The following is a 24624-nucleotide window of genomic DNA, read 5'->3' as shown; positions in this document are numbered from 1 at the left end:
TACTTCTTGCTTCTTCAGTTCCTGAGGTCATTAACTTAACTTCTTCCCTGAGCATTTGGTGAAGAAGACTCAGTTCTTGATAATTAGAAAACCTGTGTAGAAAAATAGTTATGATGTTGGTTGATTTTTAAATTGTGCTTTGAGTTGTTAAGGGCAGATCCAGCATGTGAATATGCAGGGGTCTTTAGTTGATTGGAGCTCATCTTGTCACCAAGCTGGCCTTTGTAAGTCATTGTGATGTAGCTCTGTAACAAAAGGGCTGTGGGGTCTCTTTGTTACCTCAAATACAATGATGATACTTTGGTCTGAAAAAGGGGCAATTCTTGTGCTATGTGAGACAGGAAAGACTTCCATGGCCTTGTAAGAGCTAATTATAATATTACTGATATTGTTTATAACTAAAAAATAAGGCTGTTGCCAAGTTATAGTTTGGAATTATAAAGCTAACATTTGAGGTGAGAAATGAGGATATTTGTGTTAGTCACCTAAAAAAAAATCATATGTAAGTAAAGAGTAATAACAGAATGATGGGGGGGGGTAGGAGATGGAATTTTCTTAACATTAACTTCCATGTGGAGATTGCCAGATCTCTGTATTTTGAACAATAGCTTCACAATAAAAATTGTTAAAGTGGAACTAGCAAGAACATTCCAGGGGTAATATATAGTTGAGAAGGGATTTGGAAGTGAAATGGGTTTACTGGAGACCTTTAATGAGGAATATATTTATAGGGGAGATTTATGTTATAAAGTAGACAGAAGTTGTTGAGTTTAAATGGAGAGGAATGAAGGTTAAGAAATTCATAACATGCATTTCATATGCCTTGTTGAAAATTTCCTAGCCTTGCTTGGCCTGTCTTCAGCACACATAAACTAATTATGTTCAGGGAACTTTGACATCTTCAATAATACTTTCTAGCATATAAATGTAGTTGGGATGGAGATTTGAAATTATATGTAAAAAATATATATATATTTATAAGCTCTGATCAAGGCATTCAATATGGCTAAAGAGAAGCACCACACTTGAAACAGATTTACTTGACATTGAAAATAGAAAATTAAATGTGGTAGTCAAGTCATAGTGTATAAAAACGATGACCAACCAGAGAGAAAAAGCCAGAATTTTTGTTATGAGTCTACTTACTGTCACCTATGAATTATGCTGTTATCGACCCACAAAACCAAATTTATTTGCATTCTGTTTCATTATTGAAATTTTCATGTTTTTTAAAAATTAAAACTAAAGCTAAAGAACAGTTTTTAAGTGTTACATCAATGTGTTTAAAAGTAAATTTATGGTGAGAATAAAATTTATCTGCTGAGAACAAAACAGTTTTACATGATTTCATACTGGGTACTTTATTTCATGGCAACATAAATATTTTAGTCTATAATGAGAAGGTTATAGAGACTTGCATAAGTTAAAATATTTGTTTTCAAGGTCAATTTTCTGTGTAATCCTGTGTTTGTATTAGAATAATTCCTATACAGAAAGGTTTAAAGTGCATTTAAAAAATACTTATCTATTATTTTACATCTGACTGCAGTTTCCCCTCCCTCCTTTCCTCCCACTTCCTCTCCCTCCACTTCCCTCTGGCTCTCCCATCCTCATTTGCTCTTCTGTTTCTACTCAGAAAAGGGCAGGCCTCCCATGAATATAAACAAAATAGGGCATATCAATCACCCTCCCTTGTATTAAGGCTGGACAAGGCAATCCAGTATGAGGAATAGGGTCCCAAAAGCCCGCAAAAGAGTCAGAGACAGCCTCTGCTCCCACTGCTAGGAGTCCACAAGAAGACCAAGCTACACAAAAGTTATGCTTTAATTGCATTTAAATATTGGGATGATAGACACAGTGGGGTCTGCCATGGTCACACATGCCTGTCAACACAGCACTTGGGAGGTGGAGGCAGAAGGATCATCTTCAGCTACATAACAATTTTGAGGCTAGCCTGGGAAACATGAGACCTTGTCTCAAAACAGACAGACAACAAAACAAACAAGATCCAGTGGAATAATTTTGTTTGAGTTAAAGTGTAAGAATTGTGGTGGCTTGGAGAAAACGGGTAAGCTACTACACAATGAGAGTCTTCATTTCAGCGATAGTGTTAATTTGGAGACCTGTGCTATCAGTGGTTTTGATTTGTTTTCTTCTTTGCTTTCAGGCTATAATGAATTTTTGATAATTATCATAATTATCTGAGTAATGTTCCCAGTCATTCTGACTATTGAACTGTCAGTAAGGGACCAGTTTCTATATGTTCAGTTAAAGGCCTTTTGTTAGATGAATGAGGTAGAAGATAATAGAATATAAATGAGAGCTGTGATTTCTTGTACATCCTCATTTTGAATCAAAAGCAGGAAAGCTTTTATTACATAAATAATAGAAATGTGAAATATCCAGAAGTGCTATGTCAACTTCTCAATCAGCTTAACTAGATCAGAATCTTGGGAAGTTATATTAAACACATCTGGTTGTAAAATTACTGGAGTATCACTAGATCATTGGTAAATTTGAATATATTCACAATATTACTTAAGTAATCAAACGTACATGGTTAAAACATTGCTGTTTAATAATATTTTTATTTTTAAAGTGATTTAATATTCTGGTGGACAAAATTCTTGGGTAAAAATTTTTATGTTTTTAAAACTTTGTATGTAATAATAATGATGACAGTATATTTTGAGAAGCACATGCTTAAATTACATATCACACCTGAGAAAAATGATTTAAAAAAGAAATAATTATAGCTATCTTGGTAGATGATCAGCTAATTAGTGGTAATTTAAATTAAATCTACACACTGAAAGCTGTGATATGTTTTCATAGCATTGTCAAGTTTTTAAGGTGCAAGTTAAAACGTTCTTTTCTTTCGTATTGTTGAATTTTGCTATTGAGACTCTAAATTCATTTGCTTGTTTGTTTTTTGACTGTTTGTTTTTGGTTGTGAATTTTGCAAATTGTGCAATTGTCTAGTATGTGATTGAAATGGAGATATTCCCCATTTTTAGACATTTCTTCTTGAAGTACTCATAGGAGTAATCCTATATATATATTCTAGGTAGTCAATGACCTTATTTTTTGCACAAATCAAGTGACAGTCAATACAGATACTATGGCAAGAGAACTCAAAATAGCCACCCAATTATAATTACCCGCATTGTTATATTGTTACATGCAGAACAACTGATTTTTTTTTTAAAGTGAATAACTCAACTGCTGAGTTTTTGCAGGTACAAAGGTTTCTTTTCTCCTCTCCCTCCACATCTGTATTTCCATTGCAGGTAGGGCTTATTGGAAGAGTTCAGGATGACCTCTCTCTTGAAAGATTTCATTTTGATTCTAGTTGCTTACAGGAAATTATTATTTTATGGCTTTTGTAATTGTCAACAATTATGGTATAGTTAGGTATAGTTAGGTTGTTAATGGAATAAGGACAGTTTTAGGTAGTTTGAGGGAAATTTGTTATCAAGAGTTGTGCCAGATAACATATAATTTGTCTGTCAACAGTTACTGCTTCTTGGGTAAAATCAAACTACACACATGAAGGCAGGATGATGCCTTCTTAACTGCTGTCGCAGTGTGGAGGCTGACATGTAGTAGACTTTCAGTGGTGACTCAAAGAGATGGAGGTCAGTGGGAGGGAAGAGAGGACTCAGCAGCCCTAGGTGTTTTTCATCTAATTGCTGTTCCCCTAGACTGCACAACAACAGAAGAGTCATTCTTACTCTGAGCATGAACATGGCAGAAGTTTGAAAAACCCCATCTCAAAGGGTTGTAAGCACTTTGCTTTTTTCTTTTCCATGTGTGTATTTCTACTGGTTATTGTTGGAAACAACAAGACAAAAGAGTGACATATAACATTGCAAGGAAAGCTTTGATGACAATTATGAACATTTTTAAAACCAAAAATTATTTACTAGTCTATTGATTGGAAAGAATATATTATTATCTTGTAAGGTTTCTGATGATGGTGTTAGAGTTTAAGACTAGTAAAGGACCTGAATAATGAAGTTTGTAATGTAATTGGGGAGATGAAACTCATCTTTCATTATGAATTAATTTTTATTTTCCCTGGGTATCAAATCAGGTTTCTGTTGATGTGACAAAAATGTCAGAAAAAACCAACTTCTAATGAAAAAAGGGTTATATTGGTTCACAGTTTTAGAGAGTTCAGTTCATGGTCACTTGGATCTTTGCTTTGGATTTGTGGCAAAGCAGACCAATCACAGTGGGAAGTACAAGGGAAAGCAAAGCTGCTAGCTCAGTTGGGAGGTTGAGAGCAAGAGCCAGTGTCCCAGACCTCCTCCAAAAGTGTGTCCCTAGTGACCTGACTTGTTTCAATAGACCCCATCTTTTTTTTTTAAATTATTATTATTTTTTAATTTTACATGTTGATCCCAGTTCCCCCTCCCTCTGTCCCTCCTTTCCTTCCTTCCTTCCTTCCTTCCTTCCTTCCTTCCTTCCTTCCTTCCTTCCTTCCTCCCTCTTGCCCTCTCTCTCCCCTCACATGCACTCTAACCACCCTCCCCTGCCATCCCCCATCCCAATTCCCCATGTAGGGCAGTGCCATCCAGGTGAGGTCATGTAAATCTGTCAAGTCATTTGAAGCAGGGACTAGGACTCCTCTCCTGTGTCTAGGTTAAGGCAGTTATCCCTCCATGGGGGATATGTCCACAAGGTCCTTTTGTGCACCAGGAATATATCCTGGTTCCACTGTCTGAGGTCCCTTAGACTGCTCACTCCTTCTAGCTGAGACCCATGTTCAGGGGGTCTGAGTCAGTCCCATGCTGGATTCCCAGCTATCAGTCTGGGGGCTCGTTAGCTCCTCCTTGTTCAGGTCAGCTGTCTCTATATGTTTCTGCAACCTGGTCTTGTCCTCTCCCTCTGCATCTGGATTCTAGTTCGACTCAGTGTTTAGTTATGGGTGTTTGCTTCTGTTTCCAACAGGTACTAGATGAAGGCTCCGTGATGGTGGATAAGTTGTTGATCTCACTCTCCGGGAAGGGCATTTATGGTAGCCTTTCCACGGTTGCTCAAATTGTTAGTTGGCAGCAGTCTTGTAGGTCTCTAGACCTTTCTTTAGGTTCAGTTTTCTCTTCAAACCAATAATGGCTCCCTCTTTTATGTTCTCTCTCTCTCTCTCTCTCTCTCTCTCTCTCTCTCTCTCTCTCTCTCTCTCTCTCTCTCTTTCTCCCTCCCCGGTCTTCTATCCCTACCCTGGCTCAATCTCCCTAGTCGCATGTGCTTTCGTCTCCTCTCCTTCTCTTTCTCCTACTTCTCTCTCCATTCACTGCCCACCCCCACTTCCCATGTACTCTGGGGGACTTGTCCCTTCCCCCTTCTGTGAGGGGCTTTATATGAATCTCTTAGAATACACCTTGTATCCTAGTTCCTCCAGTGGTGTGAATTATAGGCTGGTGATCCTTTGCTCTAGGTCTAAAATCCATATATGAGCACATATCATGTTCCTCTTTTTGTGACTGGGTTACCTCATTCAGGATGGTTTCTTCTAGTGCCATCCACTTGCCTGTGAATTTCAAGATTCCATTATTTTTTTTTCTGCAGAGTAGTATTCCATTGTGTAGATGTGCCACATCTTCTTTATCCATTCTTCAGTTGAGGGGCATCTAGGTTGCTTCCAAGTTGTTGCTATTACAAATAATGCTGCTATGAACATAGTTGAGCACATGTCTATGTTGCATGGATGTTGATCATTTGGGTATATGTCTGAGAAGGGGATTGCCGGGTCCTGTGGTAAACTAATTCCCATTTTCCTGAGGGAACTGCCTTACTGATCTCCAAAATGGCTGTATGAGTTTGCACTCCCACCAGCAGTGGAGGAGTGTTCCCCTTTCTCTACATCCTCTCCAGCATAAGTTGTTACTGGTGTTTCTAATTTTAGCCATTCTGGCAGGAATAAGATGGTATCTCAAAGTTGTTTTGATTTGCATTTCCCTGATAGCTAAGGATGTTGAGCACTTTCTTAAGTGTCTTTCAGCCTTTTTGATTTCCTCTATTGAGAGTTCTTTTCTTCAGTTCTGTACCCTATTTTTTTTTTTAAATAGGGTTATTTGGTGTTTTGTTGACTAGTTTCTTGAGTTCTTTGTGTATTTTGGAGATCAGCCCTTTGTCAGATGTAGGATTGGTGAAAATCTTTTCCCAGTCTGTGGGCTGCTGTTTGGTTTTGTCCACTGTGTCCTTTGCCTTACAGAAGCTTCTAAGTTTGAGGAGGTCCCATTTATTAATTGTTGACCTCAGTGTCTGTGCTTCTGGAGTTATGTTCAGGAAGCGGTCTCGTATACCAATTTGTTCAAGGGTACCTCTTACTTTCTCTTCTAAGAGGTTCAGTGTGGCTGGATTTATGTGGAGTAGACCCCATCTTTTAAAGGCTTGCTGATTCTCACTCAGTAGCAACACAATCTCCCTGCCAAGCATTCAACATGTCCTTCATAAATATCCTTCAGGGGACATTTAAGAGCCAGATCATTCCAGGGGCAAATCTTAGTTCAATAGTCCTGGAATCTGTACCTCTTTAAAAAAAATCTGATCTCATCAGGGAGAGGTGGATGCTCGGTAGTTATAAAGGGCTGTTGTGTCAGGTAGATTAGTCATTGGAGGAGAGATACAAAGAAAACATTTTTGTAGATGATAAATTCCCAGGCTTTAGGTTTAGAGTTCAATCTTTTTAGTGACACTGATATTTAGTAATTATTATATTTATTATGAAATGAAGCAATTACTATTGTATGAAAATGGTCCATATACTCATACAATATTGTTTCTCAGAATTCGAGATTTTCATTCCCATTAAGATAGGTATTATGCAATGCTGTTTTAATTTTCTTGGTTCTCAAACTGTGTCAGAGACCTGTGATATTTACCAAATCCTGACTTACAAATGTCAGCCCAGAGAAAGGCTGTGATTACTCATAGCACAGGGGGTCTCATTGTAACCTTTCAGATCTTCATTTATAACTTTCAGAAATGTTATATAAAACATTTAGATGCATGTGCACACACCACACACACACACACACACACACACACACACACACACACACACACACGCGACCCAAACCTGTTTAGCTCATTTAGCTAAAGAGGGGTAGTAATACTTTGTGGATAAATGTTTAGAACAATTGTTTTCATTTGTGGCTGGCTCTAGGTGTTGTTTGGTATATCAATGCTCAGTTTATTTAACATTTCTTGTACTGTAGGTTTGTTGACGAAGAATTATCTGTTAACTTTTATCTGTATCAAAAAAAATCTTGGCTTTGTCTTGGTTTTAGAAAGATATTTTTTATAGGCTTTGAATTTTAAGTTGGTTACTTTTTTGTATGTTAATGTTGTGTCATGGTCTTTGGGCTCACATAGCTTCTAATGCTAAATCTTCGGTCATACTTTCCATTCACCTATATGTAGTGTGTGTTAATTAGCTTTTCTTGTGATTAATTCTAAGGCATTTCTTTTCTTCTTTTCTTTTTTTTGGGGTCAGGAGCTTGATAATGATGTACTTATGTTTGTCAATTTTTCTTGTGCCTTTTTAGAGGTTCCTAGATTTGTTAGTTTATAGTTTTATTCACATTTGTAAAAGCTTTGGCTAGATTCTTCATTTGATTTCTCTTTTCTCTTGGGACTCTATGTATGTTAGACTCCTTGATGCCCTGTTAATTTTCTTCTTTTCTCTCCATACTTCATCTTGATAGTTTGTATTGCTATCTCATCAAGTTCTATTGTTAATCCAATCTGATGTGCTTCCATTCTTGCTACTATTTTCTTTTTTGCTTTATAAGTTCTGTTGTTTTGTACCTTTCTTTTTAACAAGTTTGTATTTTTGAACACATTACCATTTTACATAGCTTTTTGTTATATTTACCTGTTAAATCTGTAAATTTTCATTTCTGGGTATGTTTCTGTTGGCCAAAGGTCATGTTTTTCTTTATCTTTATAAACCCAAGCCTATACATTTTTTAAAAATCTGTTGTAATATTTTACTATTTACATAACATTCCTTCATTTCATCAATCAATTTTCAAGTGCATAGTTCAGCAGTGTTTAGTACAGTCATGATGTTTCTAGGCTGTTCCATTGTTTTTTTTTTCAGAACAAAATTTATCCTCTGAAGTGTGGGCATATAGGGAGAAGTAAACATTTTGCATTCTCATTTTCTTCCTGTGCCTTTATCATCTGTTTGAATTTCAGTGGTGCTGCCTGCACAGTTTATCTTCTGTCTCCTGAGTGTTCTTAATATCACCTAATGATTCTCATATTCCATGAATCTTTCTGGTGGTATAGTGCTTTAGTATGTCACGGGTCCATTTCCAGAATCTCCAAAACAGTGCATGTTACTCTTGGTTAAGTGTGCAGGTGCCAGTTTTCAGTATACAGATCAAGGTTACAGCAGCCTGGATACATCTGCTTTCTCAGGAACCTTTGCACTGTCACTGTGTGTGTGTCTGGCACCTTTGTATATTTTATAGCCATTGTCCAGTTCTTAGATTTGAGCAGATGTTTCCACTGTTTTTTTTAAGTATTCTGATGATTTTTACCTATGTTTATACTTTTTAGGAATGTTTCTCAATCACCGCTTTCTTTTAATTCTCTACAAATTTCAACACTGGATAATGTGACTGTTACTTCTTTATTTTCTGGTGTCCTTGCCATGCCTGTTTCTTTAATTACATTCCCAAACATGTTTCTTGTCCAAATGAGGAGTGATGAATTAAGAGCTGGGAACTCATTGTATTGTGTCCTGCACCAGCTATCCTTGCCAAACCCTCTTGGATGTGCACCATAAATGCTTCTTCCACCTGTCCTGTTCTAATCTGAAAAGTCTCTTTTCCTAAAACATGCATTTCTTAATAATTCAATGGAAAAGACATCTTTTCAAATGGAGAGGTTTACCAGTTGTGGATCCAATGTCATTTTCTACTGTACAAAACAAAATTTCTTTTTCACTTTTGGGAGTAATATATACAAACAATTCTACTTGGATCAACTTGTTCTTCTTTGATGTTTACATCAAAGAAGACTCAGGGATGTTGGGTAGCAAGGTTAGCTCCTCAGAACAGGTGAGACTCTAAGAATCACAGATGTATTCAAAAACTGAAGACATTGTCTTCATCTGTGCAGGCAAAATGGCTGTCAGGTTGAGAGTGTGACTTAATCACCCTTCTTGTAGTCGCTGAAGTGGAGGACTTCTTCAGTCCCCTGTTGAATCAACCAGTCTTTGCAAGGAAACAATTAGCATGAACATTCTTAGCTGAAACAAGACTTTAAGATGAATCTTTTCTCAAATGACTTGATGCCATAAATTATGGAAAAGCCATCTAATTGGAAAATTGGAAAAAGGCTTCATTTTCCTTGGGACAGCCAATATTTTCTTGTATGAATCCTTTAAGTGCTATAAATGCACTGGGGATCTAGAGGATGAAATGGCCTTATCTGAGCCCATTTGAAGCATCTACTCAGGCTTATCCAGCCTCAGCCAGTAAGTGTTATGCTAGCACAAGGCTGGCATTGGTGGAGGAACTGATTTTACCTGAATTTACCACAGGCAACTTCAGATTGACTTCAGAGAGTGTGGTCAGGTCTGTCTAAAAGTAGATGGGTAGAGTTCCAAGCTGGGATGGTGTCACTTTGGCTGGTTGAGATCATTGGCAGCTTTGAAAACAATTTTATTTCTTTAGGCAAAAAGCTATGTTTAGAGAGGGAACTATAGAACAAAAGTCAAGTGAACTAGCAAATTTAGAACCAACTTCTAGGATAGGAAAATTTAACAAGTTGAATTTTAAAGATGTGTTTGCCTTAGAGGCCGTGCCAGAGGTTGACATGTGGTACTCACTGGTCTGGTTTTTTTTTTTTTTTTAACCAACATTTGACTAATTAATGCTACACGAGGCTTAAAATTTATATAGGAATAAATTCCTATGTTTCTATAATTCTTAAAGTACAACCCTATTTACTTTTAAATAGATAAGCTTCTGTACAAACCCATTCCTGGAATAATTTTTTCATATATTTTTTATTGTCTTACCTGCACATCTACAAGATAATCTAATAAATCTTTCAGCTAAATTATAAAAATGAAGAGAGAGATTATAGGACAGGAAAACAAGAAAAGGCACAACCAATCTTTTTTTTTTCTCAAAGTCGAGGGAAATGGCCTTTACTAAAAAGGATGATTCACTCACTTCCTCCTGCAGATGGAGAGCTTTGTTTGTTTGGCTCTGCATTCTGTTTTAAATATCTACTAGATAAGTGGCCCCAGTGTGAGACTCCAGCTTATTCTACAAACTGACTTCATCTATATCCCCAGAACTTCCAATCTGATAACAAACTTGAGTCTTGGTAGTTTAAAAGTCAGAACTCCCAAGGGTATATGGAACACCTGGCAATATAAATTTGTATTTCATACCAGATTTCTGTTTTTCTGACAAACGGCCAACTTTTCCTAATTTATAACCATCTTTAAAAAATAATTTTTAAAAAGAATGCACATCTCAAGTTTTGATGATCTTCCTGGTAGCTTACTTTAAAAAAAGTCACCCACCAGGACCAGTGAGATGGCTCAATTGATAGAGGTGTCTTCTGCCAAGCCCAAGACCTCTAGTTCCATCCCCAGGACCCACTCAAGGAAGGAGAGAAATGACCCTTGCAAGCTGTCCTGTGATCCTTATAAGAGTACTTTGGCACACACATATCCCTCATATATATATATATATATATATATATATATATGTAAATAAATAAATGTAATAAGTATTACAAGAGCCATAAATCAAAGAATTAAATTCTACTTGTAATTTCAGCATCACAAGGGGCAAAAGATAATTTCAAAGTAGTGAAAGTTTTTAAATTGTTTTTATTATTTTCTTCTATAACACCCAATTTACATTTAAAATCATAGTAAAATTATTTACATTATTATTACATTACATTTACATTATCAGCATGACCATACTTTTCTGGATTAAGAAAATCTAGTGAAACTCACTATTTCTTTTAGAGGCAAATTATGGGTTCCCATTTAGCCCAATGCTTCCTACCTTGTCAGGATAGAATAATTACCCAATAGAAGTGAATTTTTCTGGGATGGAGAGATGGCTCACTCAATAAAGTATTTACCACACATTTTGAGACCCTGAGATTGAATCCCTAAAATCCAAGCAAAAAATTGGGTATGGTAGTACACGTCTGTAAGCCCAGCACTGGAGAGATGGGATCAAGAAGGATCCCTGGGGCTTGTTGGCCAGCTAGTCTGTGAGCATTAGGTTTAGTGAGAGACTTTGTCCCAAAAGCAAAGGTGGAGGGCTGGCGAGATGGTCTGGAGGTAAAAATAATTGCTGTTCAAGCCAATGACTTGAGTTGAATCCCACAGTTACCTTCTGACCCCACCCCCACCTACACTGTGGCATCCACATCCTCACACTCACACAGTAACAAGTTTTAAAACTCAAGGTAGTATAGGAGGGCACCTGCTGTTGATCAGTGGTCTCCACATGCAGACACACACACACACACACACACACACACACACACACTCACTCACACACACACACACACTGAGAGAGAGAGAGAGAGAGAGAGAGAAAGAGAGAGAGAGAACCTGCAAGTTCTTAAATCAGTAAATGACTTTAACAAGCTCATAAAACCCAAAGTTAATATGTCAAAAATAAAGGAGATTTCTGATCCTCCAAAGCAATAATCAATCTTGTAGTTCCTCTGGACTTGCCCATTTTAAATACATCATATGATCGACATCATGCAAACATGCTTCTTTTGTTTATAGCTTACTTTTTTGGGTGAATAGTGTTCCATTGTATAGTGGTACCTCAGTTTTGGTCATCCTGTCTCCTGTTGATGGAAATGGGCTGTGGCTATCTTTTGGTTACTATGAACATAGTTGTGATGTATGTCCACATGGAAGTTTTTTCCGAACACATGTTTTGATTTGCCAGAACTGGTGATTTTGTATTTAACTTTTTGGGGAAGTGTGAAATTGTTTTACATAGTAGATGTGTTTTTAAGATTCCCATAAGCAATGAACAGAAGCTTTTGATTTCCCTCAGAATGGGCACTCAGTGGTACCTTGTGGTTCTGACTTATATTTTCCCAATGCAGTGACATGGAACATCTCTTCATGTGCTTCTGGACTATTTGTATATTTTCTTTGGGAAATGACTGAGTCTTCAGTATTACAGCTAACAAAAGTATTTTCAGTGTTGCGTTGCGAGGAGCTTATTTATATTTGGGGTATTAGATATTCTCTAGTACTTTGTTTTGTTAAGATTTTGTACATTTTGTGGGTTTTCTTTTCATGGTCAGGAGTGTCCTTTGATACATAAAAGTTCCTAAACTTGGGTGCTGGATGGTTCTTATTGCTCTTGCAGAGAGATGATACAAGAGCACTTATCTATCACTCTTGCAGAGAACCTGAGTTCAATTCCCTGTGTCCATACCTAGTGTTTCACAATTGTCTATAACTTGTAGGACCAAGAGACCCAAGGCTTCTGGTTTCTGTGAGCATCTGTACTCATGGACACACACACACACCAACAAATAATTTAAAAAAACCGATAGAATATTTTTAAAAATGTTCTAAAATTTGAAGAAGTCTAATACATCTATTTTTCTTTAGTTACTTATGTTTTGGGTGTTATCTTTAAAAATTATCATTATTATAGTGTGTGTATATATATGTCTGTGTGTATCTGTACATACACATTGTATGCGTATGTGTGTGTGTGTGTGTGTGTGTGTGTGTGTGTGATGTTTGTATGGATGGTCATGTACTACCATATGCTTTGTGAAGGTCAGAAAACATCTTAGTTGTGTCAGTTGTCTGCTTCCATCTTTGCCTAAGGTCTAGGAATTGAATTCAGATCAACAGACTTGCATGGTAAGCATTTTACTGCTGAGTTCTCTCATAGCCTCTTTGGTGTTATAGCTAAGAAATAATTGCCAAGTTCAAGATTGTTAAGATATACCCCTAGGCTTTCACCCAAGGACTCTGTACTTTAATTCATAGGTTTAGGACTTTGATACATTTTATAATAACTTTTCTTGCACATGGTGTCAAGTGAGGATTTGCATGCATGTTTCCTGTTTCCTTACATTTATAGAACAGACCACTTTTTCCTCACTGAATGCCTTGGAGCTCATCCACTCATGGCTGCCTAGACTTGCTTCTGAGTACTTTCTTCTGTTTCATTAGTTTTATTCATCCTTAGGCCAGCACTACATTTGATCATTTGATTACTGCTCTTTTCTGGTAAATTTGGAGATTAGGAAGTGTTAGTGTTTTAGTGCAGACTGTTTTTAAGATTGTTTTGGCTACTCAGGGCCCTTGGCAATTTCATATAAATTTATAAGACAATCAGCTTTTCTACTTCTTCAGGAAAGGCTATCAGATTTATACATTTTTTTAAAAAACACAACAAAATAAACATATCCTGATAGCCAGCAGCAGAACTTGGAGTTTTCTACTGTGTGAGTTACCACATCTGAATGGATGGAGAGAGATGTTATTTCAATGATAGGCTTTTATTGCAAGCTTCTGTTTCTATTAAGAATAATGGAAACCTCATGTCTGGGCTGTGAACAAAACTACTGTGACCTTTGATATGACCCACCTGTTGTGCCTTCACAATCGATGATGGTTACCTCATGTGAGGTTGATCTGGAGAGTAACATGCTGGCAAGATGGAAAGTAACACAGGCTTAAGTCCCAGGAGCTGAGACAAATGTGGCCTAGGTCCTGTACAAAAGTAAAACAAAACAAAACAAAACAAAAACCCAACTTATCTAACCAAATACTTTGAGAAAAGAAGGTATTAACAACTGATTGGCTCATAGTGCCTTTCTCAGGGAGACTGGTTCCTTGGTTGTGAGTGTACATACTGTGTTTCCTGCCTGGTAAGATAAATGGCTTGCTAAGTCAGATTGGGCAGGTTTTACAACTGCAAAAGCTTGATAACCAGTGCCTGGATTTTACTCATTCTCTACTTCTGCTTTTATGGAAAACTAAAATTATTTATCATTTAGGACTAAACTTGGAAATTATTGATCATCCTTCAAAAAAGTTTTATAATTTGCTTTTAGAGCTCTGGAGCTTTGTGTAAAGTAGTATGTCAGCTAAAGAATGACATCAGTTATGGGCTGGATGGAAGACTTACAGTTAAGAGCAGTTGTTGCTCTTGCAAAGGATCTAGTTTTGGTTCCCAGAATCACATGGTAGCTCAAGGCTTCTGCATAATCTGGTGCAATACATACACTCAGCACATACACACATACAACACACCCAATACAAAAACATATTTAAAAAAGAATTATATCAAGTATGAAAACATATTTAAAAATACCATTACCTTTAGACATTTTTACTAGCTTACAAATCTTTCTTCCTTTTTAAAAAGTGTATCCATCCTTAGATCCTTATATGTATTTCATTGAGTCAATATCAGTGCTCCAAAAACAAAACAAACAAGCAAGCAAACAAACAAAAAACCCAAGCCACATCTAAGATAATTTTGAACATACAGGCAAGATTCCATCATCATGGAACTCTGTGTTATAAGAACATGAACATGTTTCTGCTTGGGCTTAGGTAAAGATGATTCCTCACTGAGCACTATTCAGCCTAAAGCTTCTGTAGACACCTCACTCTCTCTGGTAATTGCATCATCACTAATGCCTTTTCTGTAGCTTTGTGAAGGTTCTGCCTGTAGGATGAAAGATCATGGTGGTATTAAAGCTCCAGGTGAAGGTTTACAGGTGAAGTTTTGCTAATGTCTCATGCTCTTGAAACCATTATCATTGCTGCCAGTAGTGTTTTTTTTTTTTTTTTTTTTTTTTTTTTTTTTTTTAAAGGATGGTACACATGTGAGGATCTCCTCCTCTCCTCTCCTCCCCTTCACTCCTCTCCCTTCCCCTTCTCCCCTCCCCTCCCTTCCCCTCCCCTTCTCTCTTCTTCCTCTTTTCTTTCCTTCTCTACTCCTTCCTCCCTCCCTCCCTCCCTCCCTCCCTTCCTTCCTTCCTTCCTTTCAGTTTGAATTATAGTAGATTGTTTCTTTTGATATCTTTCCCTTCATTTCTATTCTCTTTTTGAGACAGGGTCTCATACTATTTAACTCAGGTTGGTCTTGAACTCTGTTGCCCAGACTGGCCTCAAAGCATGGTACCCCTGCATCAGATTCCTGGGGCATAACCATGCTCAACTCCTATTTTTTTTTTGTAGAAATGAGAGTGTTGCAATCCAGTGCTCCACCATGCTGTAAGTGGACTGGCATAGAATTCTGTCTGTTGTAAGTATTGATGTTTTTATGTGAAAGTGCAACCTTTAAAATGTTAGGGACTTCTTCTGGGGCTAATCCATTTCCACTTGGATATTTTTAATACTTCAAAGTCTAGAGAATATCATTCTTTTAGAATCGAGGGCACCTTGGAGGCCATCCATTTCAAATTTATTATATAGACAGGCCAAGATTCTAAAAGAAACACTAGTCCAGTTTGACTGAAAAAGTGAACTCATGAGATTGTATCTTTAGAGCATTGAGAAAATCTAATGCAATCTATAACTTAACTTCTTTTTGGGTCCCAAGACTCTTGTTTTTAAAAATTATTCATAGTAAAGGCCCAAGAATTCATCCTTTGAGAATTTTCTAGGCTTCTCTGTGAGGATTTCTGTGTCACAAGCCAATGTTATGCAAGCTGCAGATGAAAAGATAAGTGAGACAATATATGAGTGACACTCACTTGCTTCTGATATGTTGTCTTATTAGGTGTATTTAGTATCATGTTGAAAATATGAATTGGCAGGATTATTTTAGTTGACTGTTTTTTGTTCCTGAAGTTATGAACTTTGAAGTTTATTGTGTGTCTCTTTGAACCTGTATGTGTACTTGGTAGTATCTAATAGTACACTATATACAGGTGGGCAAGCTGTGTAAAGGCAGGCAGGACAAAAACATGTGCTCGGCTCACACAATGCAGGGGTCAGACATTATAAATATAAATAAATGTGTAGGAAGATTATATTTGTTTTTAAAGTGGCATTTGAAGCAAATTTATTGTTACCAAATGGAAAATGTGGTTATTTTAGCATGTAGGTAATTTCCTTGCAATATTGACATTTTTCTTATTACCTCTTATCTATCCAAAAATATACTGTAATATGATAAAATAAAAAGTTAAATATGTTACTGATACACTTAAGACAGAATTTCATGTTTTCAACGAAGGCATATATACCACTATCATCAAAACTCCTCATTTTAAACATCGTTCCAAGGACAAAAAGCTGCTGCAGGAAAAGGGGTGGCAAGGAGCAACCAATAGATGGCTTTCAAATGTGTTTTCATATTTGTTTTTTTTTTTTCAGAATTAAAATTTTAGAGTATGGTGTGTGTGTGTGTGTGTGTGTGTGTGTGTGTGTGTGTGTGTGTGTGTGTATACACGAGGAGGCCAGAGGTCTTCCTCTCTTGCTCTACACCTTATTTTTGAAACAGGATCTCTCTTGCTGGCCATCAAGCCTGTAATCTTTCTGTTCCCTCTGCTGAAACACTTCTGTCCAGTGCAGGTGTCACAGTGTCTGCTGCTGTTCCTGGGCTTCTATAAGGGTATGGGGTTTTCATGTTCATACAGCAAGCTCATTGAGCAATAGTCTTAGCTCTAAAGTATGAATTTTAAAAGCTCAAGGTGCAAGCTTTTTAAAGGGTTAATCCTCTTTATAGAACCTTCTATTAATTCTCCATCATACCTAATTTTATGAAATAAACAGTTCTCAACCATGAGTCATCTGCTATCTTACTCACCCTTACAGACTAAATTATCCACAAAATATTAAAGATATGTTCACTTATGTTTAAATATTATGTTTCTATCACAAGCTTGTGGTGTTATATACTCTTGATTTATGTTGAACATTTTTATGATTTTTTTCCTGAATGAATATAATCAGTATGCTAAGTATTATGTTTTAAACAGATGCCAATCTGTAATTTTGTGTCTAAGTATTTTTTGATGATACAGGGCATCAATATCAAATGAAAATTTAATTCAATGATTTCATTTTCTTGAAAATATTTCTATGATATTCATATTTTACTTGTATTATGCTGAACATGATGTTACATGCTTTTCTCTTCCCAGCAATCACCAAACATCCAAAAGTTTAATTTAAATTGAAGTGTTCCTCCATGGAATGCTCAGAATACCTTACCTGTAAAGGATGATTAACCTTTATAAGTCACAGGATCTTTGCATTTCACACTGAGTGTCTGGAGCTCTGCAGTTCCCACCATAGCCTTGAGTGCCCAGTGTCTGGAGCTCTGCAGTTCCCACCATAGCCTTGAGTGCCCAGTGTCTGGAGCTCTGCAGTTCACACCATAGCTTTGAGTGCCCAGTGTCCGGAGCTCTGCAGTTCACACCATGGAATTGAGTGCCCAGTGTCTGGAGCTCTGCAGTTCACACCATAGCGTTGAGTGCACAGTGTCTGGAGCTCTGTCATATTGTGCTTCAGAAGATGCTTGGATTATTGTGAATTGTCATTGTACCAGTGAGACCAGAAATCCACATTGCCACTACATTTTATCTTGTGTTTATATCAATATTATATCTAGGTCTGATATATATGTTTGAACATGGGGATCAAACTCTAGAGCACGCACACACACACACACACTCATACACACACTCATACACACACACACACATACATACACACACACAGATAAATACAACCTGCTGAGATCATTTAGTGTTGCTTTTAAGTACATGATTTCAGGGCTGACCACTGTGTATTGGATAACCAATTAGGGACTCATCTCTGGGGAAGACTAATTCTCTCTCTCTCAGTAATAATTAATTGTCTGTGATTCTCTGTATAGGGGTAGAGCCTCATGAGATTTTCCCCTTCCATGTTAGCCAGAATATACAGATACATCTCCTTTTTCAATGGAAAAGAAGCTTCATTTAAGCACTTCAGGTGGTAAATGTCAATAACAAATGGCTAAGTATCACAATGAAACCCAGTTGATATATAGTAATAATAAAAAGTCCTAAAAATAAGAATGGCTAATATACAAAATTGTCAAAGATAGATAAATAAAAAGGAAACTAGGAATAATTTTGGGTTACATCAAAAGGAGTTTTTCTAGTTTACTTCCTTTTTAAGATATAGACAATAAAATTTTGGCGTTTTACTGAAATAGGTAGAATTACTTTAGGGGCTTTTGTGTTGTGATCCAAAATCAAAAGGAATTATGGATGTTATGAGGAAAAATAATAAAGACAAAGTATAGCAGGGTCCTGTCCTTAAGAAAGAACAAACAACAAAAAGCAGACTGGAGAGTGAGGTTTTGTTGTGTCTTTAGAAGGAAATGGAATCAGTACAAATCTAGAAGTCAGTAGAGGATGAGTTACTACCATCACGTGGCTTCCAACTTCATATCATTTTTTTTTAAAGTACCACACAGAATCCAGTGTATGTTGTGCTGTGTTGTGTATGTGTGTCCATCCTATGAAGCATGACTGACTGACCAGGGACTGCACTTCTAAAGAAAACAGATCCTTCCTCCTCTAGGTCATCAACATCCCATGAACCCTTACCCTTTACATCCTGGAGTGTTGGCTGGCTTGATCTTGTGCAGGTCTTGTATAGATCCCACATTTTCTGTGAGTTCATGAGTACATCAGCTTTGTCCTCCCTGAGCACTCATCTCACAATCTTTCTGCTTCCTCTTCTGTGATGTTCCCTGAGCCTTGTGAGGAAAATAAGTACTATAGATATCCCACTGAGTGCTCCACAGACAGTTACTCTTTGTGCATTGATCAACTCTAAGTTTGTGCCTTAACTGTTATCCACTTCTCAAAGCTTCTCAGAAGATTTTTAGTGTTATTTATTTTTCACTAGTCTTAGCAGCTTTTGCTGGCACTTGGTGTCACTCCTACCCCTTATAGTCTATGCTTGTTTGTTTCCTCAGTTTGTGGCACTAGTGCTTTGGTGTGGCTTACATTGAAGTTCTATAAATCAGGCTATCTGTGTTGTGATCTGGTGGTCTTTGCTTTCTTTTTTCTACCCCAGTGTCTGAAGATATTAGATCACAGACAAAATGGTCTGTCTATGCATTTCTTCCTTATCAAACTCCATTTTACCTGGAATTTCCTTGGTGCAGACCAGGGTATTTCTTCATGGGACCATTCCTTACTAGTTCTGTTGTTTTCCATGCCTCTAATGCTACTTTCATCAAAGGGTCATTTGGTCTTCTGTTTTGTCTTTTGAGAGAAATGTATTCTTACTTTATTCTGGGTAAATGCATTTGGAAGGTTTTTTTTTTTTTTTTTTGCATTGATCTTATAGTTTCTTTTTTTATGATTTTATTAAGCCATTTCTCATTTTCATTCTTTTGGTTGCCTTTAAGAGGAAATAGTACAGAAAATTAGTTTTTATTTTATCTGTGTTAGTCGGCTTTCTGTCACTGGAGTAAAATTATAAAGATGGAAGGCTGACTTTGGTTCAGTGTGGAAGTTCTATGGACTTCTATGGACTCCATGGCTGTGGTGGTAACTCATATGGCATGAGTATGTTGTGGAGCACACTACTTGCTTTATCAAGTCAGAGAGCAAAGGAGAAGTGGCTGGAGTCCTACTTACTTCTCAGAACTGCCCCAGTGACCCAATAGCACCACCCTGGAGACCTAAACTCAAGTGACATCTTTAGCTAGCATTCTTACTTGTCACTGTAAAAAGATTTATAAGCCAGCCATGGTAGTGCACACTTTTAGTCCCAGCAAGAGGCAGGTGGATCTTTGTGAGTATGAGAACAGCCTGATCTACAGAGTGAGTTCCAGGGCAGCCAGGACTGTGTTTTAAAACAAAACGAAACAACAACAAAGGATTTAGAAACGTATGAGCTACACTTTCCAGGTCAAACATTTCCTAAACCTTATTGCTTATCATGTATTAAACCTTATTCAGTGAACTGTAAGTAACTATTATCACTCTGAATCTTTAAAAATGCAGTATGTTTTCAATACTGTGTTATTTAAAGATTAGTCATTTGAGATTCAGATTAAGTTGATACCTGTGTCATACTGTAGTAGAGTTGAAATTAGAATCCGAACCTTTCTTACTTCAATGGTATAATTTTTCTCCATATTGTCCCTCTTTGTATAATTAAAACTTTTGAACAAATGATACATGATGCCATCTATTATAATTAAACCTTCTATTGTCACTTTTTTGGCTAATTTGAATTTAATAAATGTATCTGTCACTCATCTACTCACACATATAAGTTATAATAGTGTTAAAGGTCATGAGTTGACTCTAATGACTATACCTTGTCATAAAGAATCATGTACTGCATTAGTACAATTTCTCCACCTTGGTTATAGGGACCAGAGTAGATACTTGGTCAATATCATTGATTGATGCCTGAGAATGAACAAGAGGGTGTTTCTAAGATGCATTGGCAATGTATCAAGTAAACACATATTTATTTAGTCCACCTTGTAATTTAAAGATTTATTTATTTTTATATGTATATTTGCTTGCATGCATATATGTGTACTACATGTGTTCCTTGTGTCTGTAGAAGCCAGAAGAGGATATTAGATCCTCTAGAACTGGAGTTATGGATGGTTGTAGACTGCCATGTAGATGCTGGGAATTGAATCAGGGTCCCTGTAAGAACAGTAAATGCTTTTAAAGGCTGAGCCATGTCTCTAGCTCCTTTGTGATTTATTGGGCATTCTGAATTGTAAGGAAATATCCAGAGCTGTGCTTGTGGAACATACCTTAGTCATATTTCTGGAAGATTGTGTATAGTTAGCTAGAAGGCAATATTTAGGGGCAACAAGAGGGAAATGATTGGGGTGACCGGATAGTCCTGGGTGTATGGGATCAGATTGTTGCTTTTCTATCTGGTAGACTATTTGTGTTCTTTTCTTTTTCATTTCTTTCTCCTATTATGTGTAAGGAAAAAGGTGACTTCTAGTGTTCCCAAACACAATAGCACTGGACATTTGTATAGGACTTAATTCATAGACCTGTGTTCCAGTGCTAGCCTGGCTATGTGGGCTAGAGACCAGCTATGATATTCTGCAGCTTTTTGTTGCAAATATGGTCCCATTGAGATTCCACAGCTGTCATTACTTACCTGATGGCTAGAATACTTTCTCCTTGTGTAATTATGTACTTAATGTTTAACATTTTGAATTAAATAACAGATTAGGATTGACATTGTTATGGCATATTAGTATTTCAAATGGGATTAAAATTGTGAAAAATGGGAGGCAGAGCTGATTATGGTGGCTCAGATGAGCAAGGACTCCTGCACTGTGTTGTGAGGGGACACTGGGAATAGTGTAGTTTTAAATAGCAGTTGATGTTCAAGTCAGGCACTGCTGTGCAGATGTGGTAGTGCCAGGCAGCTTAGAGAAAACCTGAATGTACACCGTTTAAAGGTGAGGCTTTGTTTCTGAATCAGAGTGTAAAAGTTTCCCCTGAGGCAGGCTATTTCTATATGTACTTCTGTTCAGAAGTACTATAATTTCTCCATTTGATTTCTAGTCCCCTGGGCTTTCCTTCTCATTGTTAGGCTCCTTCCTGCCAGTCTTTTCCTTAAGTTTGTGTTGGTAGGCCTCTCCCATTTTCTCTGTTACCCTCACATTTCCTATTTCTACTTAAAATGGTTGCTTATTGAAGTCCTTTTTTAGGCAAATGCTTGCTCCCATAGAAAGGAACCCACCCATTGCATTAGTATTTAACACTTGATGAGAGAGAGCCAGCACACAAGTCTGGGTGGGGGGTAAGGGAAATGTTTTAGAGCCCTGCTATCCTGGACTGGGGCCCCAGCTCTCTTCTCACACACTCTGATGCCCCTAGCTTTCCTCTAATGATTTTTAACAAGTGCTAACTTCCCAGAACTTGAGTTTTGCAAAATCTAGTGCCTTCCTTACAAAATGGGGACCAGGTATGAGGGAACATAACTTATCAAAGCTCAGCTAGTACATCCAGGAGACACAGGGTGCATTCTACTGTTGTCCACCATCATTTATTTTCTATTTCACAAAGATGATGTCTGTTTTATTCTTACCGATTTGAGTCTTAATCTTGTGATTTCTCGGTAGAAGCTTTTAGAAGTCTGCAGGCTTTCACAGGCTCTTTGAGCAGCATTGCAGGCTTCCATCAGACTATTTTAGAAGGATTTCAAGCCTCTTCTTGCCATGTCCTCTGTTATGAGAAGAGCATATTTCAACCATGAGATATACATACCATCCTCAACCAGAGATCCAGAATGACAAGACAAGAGGACAGACCTGGAACACAGGAGACCTGTTCCCACTGATATGTAACACAAGCTGGGAAACAAATACTTGTTGCTGTAAGTCACAGAGACTTTGAGGTGGTTATGCAACACAATACCACCTTGTTTACCAGTTTCTGAAAGTGTCAGCTTTGCTGCAGTCACAAAGAACTCCATCAGCTTACAAGCGCAAACATTTATTTCTCTGGCTGGCTGTGGCTGTGTTTTGCTTTGCATGGCCACATGTCTTCTTAATCTGTGACCTAAGTTGAAGGAACAGCTTCTGTTGGGGACATGCTGTTCCCATAGCAAATCCAGGAGTAAAAGATGCTTTATCAAACCCACACAGGTGCACTTAAATCTTCCATAAAGGTAGGGCTATGCCACATACTCTCACATCCTACCATTGTTCAAAGCCTTGTGATGGATCAGGGACATCAATTTTGACTATTGAGAGCCCCTGAGAGTTCTAGGCAAAGGTGGTGACAGATAGTTGGAAGCAGTGTAGTGTAGCCATAGGGTAGCCACAAGAAGACTTTCATTTGTAGAATCCTTCTGTCTGTAGCATTTTTCTCTCCATTTCAGGATGGACTGAGTAGGTATTAAATACTAAAAAGCTTAGGAGTGGCAGGTCAAAATAGCTTTCTCTTATTCATTGTAGACTTTAAAAATATTCTTTTGAGCACAGATTCTAGTCAGGCTCCAAAGGCTTTAAGAAAGAGTGTAGCGAAAAGTTAGCTATCAGAAGGGGCCAGGTCCATGCAGATGCTTTCTAGATCCTGGAAAATTCTTACCTTGGAAACACAGTTCATGATGTTGTCACATTTCCAGGGCTCTAAAATGGAATGGCCTTTCCATTTGACTCATTGTCCCCCTTCTTTCCCCAGGACTCTAGGAATTTTTATGAGCTGCTTGAAAGCAACTGAGATTCTGGTCAGGATTCTTGCAACACTCAGGTGATATTTGCAGTCTTGTTGCTGAGCTTTGGACACCAGACAATCTCTGGATTGGCATTCAGGTCTCAGGCATGATGGTCCATTTAGAAAGCCTTTGTCTGTCATATAGCCTGCAAAAGTTCCTTCCATAGATTTATTTTTAAATGTTCAGCATAATCAATGTTATTATTATGTGGGTGTACATGTGTGTATATTGTATGTGAACTGGGGTACATGTGCGCTACAGTGTCCTTGTGGTGGTCGCTGGATGACTTTTGTGAGTTCTTTACTGTATATTCCAAGGACCAAATGCAGGTTATCAGGCTTATACAGTGAGAGCTTGACTTGCTCTACCATCTTGCCAGCCCTACCCCTCCTACATTTATATCTGTAATGTGGCTCAGAGTACCTTAGAAGGTGACTAGGGGAAAATTTGGTAGAATTAAGAAGAACCTCTTCTCATGCTATATTGAAATTCATTCTGAGTCCTTAATTTCTCTTCTGTGTTTTATATATCTATTTCTTCTTACACAAAATATATCTGGACCTTATATAAATAAACTTGATATAGGAAGAAGGAATACTAACTTTCAGGAAGGCCAGTACTTTTTCATTATATTCTTATTTTTTTGCTTGCATGTATGTCTGTGCACCATGTGCATGTAATGTCTGGTGCCTATAGAACCCAAAAGAGAGCATTGGCTCTCCTGGAACTGTAGTGGCAGGTGGCTGTGAGCCAGTGTTGGTGTTGAGAATAGAACCAGTGTCCTCTGGAAGAGCAGCTGGTATTCTTAGCTGCAGCACTATCTTTTCAGCCAAACCCAGTTCTTTTAAAACTTAGTATCACACCATGAAATTTGGAAAATAATTTTTCTTCAAGATTAGCTTATAAAATAGAACCTGAAAACACGGTTAATAATATGTTGGATTTTTATCCTAGCTACTGAAAATGAGAGTTCATTTATCTTATTTTTTTCCTTTGATATTCATTTTCTCAGAATCTAGCAAATGAGTAAAAACACTAACAAGCTCCACTTTCTTACTGGAAAAGTGCTATAACCAAACTTTCATTAGTGGTCTAAATATAAAGGGGAAATCTAATGAGATGTGAATAAAATATATTTTAGATAATGATCTATTTTTATGTCTAGCCTTTAAGAGATAATTATTTATATTCAAGAATCAAATTCAGGAAATAGAGGTTTTTGAAAAGGCAGACATACTTGCTTTGCTGAGAAAAATTGTTACTGAAGATATTACCCTATGTTTTTTAAAACATGTTGATGAATACACATATTGTTTCTATAATTTGTTTTTTTTTAAACAGTTGCTGACTGAAGTGGATAAGATAAACAATAAGGTGTAGCATGC

At 37.3% G+C, this 24624-nt stretch overlaps 1 protein-coding gene across 11 annotated transcripts in view; it reads left to right on the top strand.

Annotated features, from left to right (window-relative positions):
* The window catches only part of Sox6 (SRY-box transcription factor 6), a 580992-nt gene that overhangs the window by 82907 nt on the left and 473461 nt on the right, over positions 1-24624 (top strand). The window contains exon 1 of one of the 11 annotated variants that reach the window (XM_051192734.1): positions 301-360. The exons of the other annotated variants lie outside the window; for them this stretch is intronic. The gene's annotated coding sequence lies outside the window, so the exon portion shown is untranslated. Of the gene's footprint in view, positions 1-300; positions 361-24624 lie in introns of those variants that run through there. 11 annotated transcript variants of the gene reach the window in all.

This window comes from Phodopus roborovskii, unplaced genomic scaffold, assembly GCF_943737965.1.
Source record: "Phodopus roborovskii unplaced genomic scaffold, PHOROB, whole genome shotgun sequence".
NCBI lineage: Eukaryota > Metazoa > Chordata > Mammalia > Rodentia > Cricetidae > Phodopus > Phodopus roborovskii.
Note: the sequence above shows the minus strand (reverse complement) of the source record. Positions and strands in the feature narration are given on the sequence as shown.